Below are 4,733 nucleotides of genomic sequence, written 5' to 3'. Positions count from 1 at the left end.
AAAATATAATGGCATCAATATTTTATCTCATCATTGATCCAACAAGGTTTGGATACATATCTCGGATACTATATCATCATTATGATACTCCAAGAAATTTGAGTTGTAGAATAATTTCATAACTCTCTTAGATGTTCGCTAAAACTCGTAATTCAAATATTTCCACCATGATCCAATCATAGATATTTGACTTTTCTATTACGTTGATTTCCACTTCATGTTGAAATTTATTTGAACCCATTCAAATGTTTCAAACTTCTTCCTTATCGAATATATCCATATATATACCCAATTCATTGTTGAAAGTTTTCATGAAGTAGAAGAATCTCCCGCACACAACTATGCTCAGTGAACCATATACATCATTATGTATTTTTCCACTAAGTTTGTTGCCCGTTCAACTCTTGGCCTATGAACGGTATTTTAATCATTCTCTTTAGAAAAGATTTGCAAGCGTCAAATGATTCAAAAATCAAATGACTCCAAAAATCCATTTGCATGGAGTTCCTTCATGCGTTCCTTTCTAACATGACCTAAATGGCGGTTCCACAAATAAGTGGAATTCAAATCATTTGCCTTATGGCATTTTAGCGTCAGTTTTATGTATGTGTGTTTCACCATTAAGATCTATTATATTATTAAAACAACAAACAATGAACGGCATAGATTGACCAATCAATGGCTAAGGAGTTTCAATGGCTGAAAGTCATTAATCAGTATAGGCCGGCCGACCCGTGCCTGACTGTGTTGTACTATACCTAGACTCTTTCCTAGGGTTCGTATTCAAGAACAATCAATGACGATCCATTGGTGCATCGCAGGCTGGCGACTCTTCGTCGTAGGATCATCGCCCGCCTATACAAGCGTAGCACCTACGCGCGCCTATAGATTCCGTCTCAATTTTCCCTTCAATCTATGATAACAGTTGCAGCCATCGGGCGGACGTCCTCTTCAACGGGCACGGTGGGCGACTGGGGGTGGTTCTCCAGCGATCCAGGCATCCAGCGGCCGTCGTCGTCTTTAGCGCACACCACAGGCGGCTGGGTGAATGGTTCTCCAACGTCCGGCGTTTCATCTCCATCCATGAATCTCAAGAATTGGCTCACCATCCGGCTTGACAGGTCAGTAGATCTATTTAGTTTGAGAGGAACAGAAGATTACAGGAAGGAACTCACACGCAGGGAAGTCAAAAGAAGATGCCGATCAAACTACCAATACAGAACCATCAGCCATGCAACGATATTAGCAATACGGTACCACACCCAAGCAGCGATTGAACGTTTTCCTGGATCATCGTTTCCAGGTCTTTGATCTGAGGTAAGTTGCATTGCTTCTCCCTATTATATGCTCGGTCACATTGTTTAATTTACGAATCTTTTGCAAAGCAATTCAGTTTCCATAGTTTTATCATGCAGCAACTACAAGTAGATGCGTACTGTTGCCTCTGCCTCAAACGTTGTACGTGATTGCCTTTGTTACACCACGCCTGAACTTCAGGGTTAACTATTTGGTGCCGGCTTTGCAGATCTGTGGCATCCGAGAATCACCAGCGCAGGTTGTCTGTTATCTTTCCATTTGTGTCATTTCTTTCAGATTGAATAACATCATTTCTCAAGTTTGTTGGGCTTCAAAAATTTATGAAGATTTCCTTTTCTTTTGCTTGGATTCAACCGAACATGATGTTCTGGAGTGTAAGGAATTGACATCGTCTTCAGCTGTTTCTTTTGCAGTGAAACATTGATGGTTTGATATCTCACTATGCAGGGAAAAGGCATGAATCAAATCAAGTGGGATGGTTAGAATCTCTGCAATCTTCATGGATATTTGCTCTTTCTTTTAGGTTTTCAGTTTGGTTAGAGTTTGCTGATCTAGGGTAAGTTAATTCACACTCTGATTACAATATGAGTATAGGCTACAGACATGTGTATATATGCTATGAACAACTACATATACGATGATGCGGCCTATGGGTGAACGGCTTGAATCCATGGCTGATCAGTTGTGTTTCTAGGAGATAAGGAATCCTTGAAGTTTACTATGTGAAATTTAAGCAAATACCAAGGATTCATGCAACACACAGACTCCAAATAATGTTATGCTGATATATAGCTTAGGATATTACAGTTTTGCACAAAAGTTTCTCCGATTACGTGTAGCAGTTCTGCTAAATTATGTTTTTGAGTTAACCACTTTGCAACACTGTTACATCTCTGAATTTTCGTCATCAAATGAAAAAAAAGTTATAAATAGATAAGTTTTCTCTTTTACCTGGGAAGGTTCTTTTGTTAGCAAATGCAGCGGCCAAGTCTGAGTACATTGACAGATGCTAAAGGAAATGCAGACTACATGTCTAAATTGTTCTTAGAAGGTATGTTTCTCGCAGAATTTTTCCTTCTCAAAGTACAACACACTCAAAAGAATGCATGCTAATGAGCGTTATGCATACCTTGCTTTCCCTGGTATTGTTTTATTAAAAAGCACCTATCTGGACTTAAGAAAAAAAGTATATACACTTATAAAAGGGCTATCATAAGAGCGCGCAACTATGTGAATATGTCAGAAAAGCCAGAATCATCGAAATAGTTTAGGAGGATGAGTTCCATTCCATCTATGTGCAGCACATGACTTGGAGAATGATCTCCACAGAAGAACTATTTAGTCCTATTTATATAGAACGCTAATCATTTTTTTTTTGTAGAGACGTAGGGTGAGTTGGGTATTGTCGTGGCTGATGGTCAACCAGCCTAGAGCCTACGTCTTTCGGCTTCATCTTAGGCCCTTTCCCTTCAGTTTGTAACCATCTTTTCTAACATATATAGCAATCTCTATGTTAGATTAATATATAGTTTCGGACATCGTAATTATTTACTATATTTTTCTTAGAGCCGCATGTTCAGTATTGTTTAAGCCAACATCACAATATACTTTGGTGTGTACATTTTAGTAGACAATGTGATGCACTATTATAGTATATTTAGTTTCATAAAAAAAAATTGTTTCATTAGTAATTAGTTTACAAATGCAAATGTTCTTTGTTAATGGCCTGGTGTCAACCTCGAAGACATGTTATTGATTTCTATCTCACCAGGTTAATATGAATTTGGGTTTCATGTTTTCACAGATATGTATCAGCATTGGAATATGTAGGTTTAGATCCATTGGCATTAATGACATGGGGAAATAATGGCGCCTAGGTTCTGAAGTGCTATAATATTGAGACAGCAGCTACAAGCAAGTTATTCCAATATGCAAAACGACCCCCTTCCTAACTATAGGGGAAAGAAATGCAACTAAGAATTCATTCTGATCAGTGCAGGGCAAGAACGTGAAGAGCGGCAGCAATTAGAAGGCGAAGGATTTTTCAGTGAGATCCTAGGCGGCAAATATGTACAATGGAATCCTAGATGGCCAACTGCGTATTTGAGATAAGAGAATACATTGTCTTGGTGCCGCCCATTGGTCGATGCCAGACACGAAGCATGAAGCCTGCATGTCCATGGCCGATGTGCTACAGGCAAGGCTAGAAGACGGAGAGCTGAGCCACCTGCATGCAGGCTCCTCCACACGGTGATAACTTCTCGGCCGGCCGGCTAGCATGGTGACATAATCTGACCATGACAAAAAAAAATTACCAGCACAACAGCCTATCCATGCATGAAGCAGATTCGTGCACCTGCCCGGTTGTTATATAGCTGCACATCACGGGAAGCCCAGCTGGCCAGTCGGCTAACTCAAAATTGCCATATCAATATGGTTAGCTATTTTATCAAAGGATGAATGTTAAGTATAAAATATTAGTTGGATTTATTTTATGGATGATACGACATCTGATGGATTCCATAATGTGATGACTATTACGGGAAGATATGGACAACGCCATCAATAAAGTCAAAAGGAATGATACACGCTCGATCCCCTTAAAAGCTAAGGGAAAAAGGCATGTGCATTGTGTAACTGACAATCATAAGTACAAGATGTAAAATTATTTCAGATTTTTGTCTATGCTGGTAATACTTGGCTACCCAAAAAGCTTTCACTCAAACTTCTCTAGGTTTTGACAACTAATAAGTATCTGAAATACATACATGATGTAAACAATACTATCTTCACAACGCTAGCCGCGCAAATGCGCGGGTCAGCCAGCTAGTTTATAATAACTTATCCATCGTACATGGAGTAATATCATAATTTGAACAACTCATTGTTTTCATTTGACCAGAGCAAAATAACAATTATTAAGTTCTTTATTATAAATTCTAAGGGCTAGATAGAATGCCAACGACGAACATAATAACACTTTATTTTGTTCCAGACGTGCTTTTCTATCATATTCCTTGTCAGTCACTTAGGCCATTGTATTCTTGTATTGCGTTGTTTTGTATGACACTTCATACCAACCAATATGGTACTAATACCCAAGAATTTCATTGTGTGACTTAACTAGGAATACAACCATAACATGTATATCATTTATATACACACGAGCTAGACTTTCTAGTCTTTTCTTTTCTTTTTGCCAAAATATCTTTTGCAGTTTCTCTTTTAGCTTTCCTCATTATTCAGAAAAACACTTCAACATTAATAACTTCTAGGTTTGTTGGTCAAATACCAATAACCTTGAGGTTCTTACTTTGAAGTTGATCATCATATGATAAGTGTTCCAGATTTCACTATTAGTAACTTTGTAATATGATGAACAATTTCACTCATAATTTTATCCATCATATCATGAC

The 4,733-nt window shown here is 38.2% G+C and overlaps 1 long non-coding RNA gene across 1 annotated transcript; it reads left to right on the top strand.

The window, feature by feature from the left end:
• The first annotated feature begins 764 nt into the window (after window positions 1–764).
• Window positions 765–3,812, top strand: LOC139835295 (uncharacterized). Its single transcript, XR_011751095.1, has 2 exons — window positions 765–1,317; window positions 1,416–3,812. It is a non-coding gene; the product is annotated as an uncharacterized lncRNA (long non-coding RNA).
• The last annotated feature ends 921 nt before the right edge of the window (window positions 3,813–4,733 follow it).

The sequence above is a fragment of the Lolium perenne genome, chromosome 1, assembly GCF_019359855.2.
Source record: "Lolium perenne isolate Kyuss_39 chromosome 1, Kyuss_2.0, whole genome shotgun sequence".
NCBI lineage: Eukaryota > Viridiplantae > Streptophyta > Magnoliopsida > Poales > Poaceae > Lolium > Lolium perenne.
The sequence above is the reverse complement of the archived record's forward strand: the minus strand, read 5'-3'. Positions and strand labels throughout refer to the sequence as shown.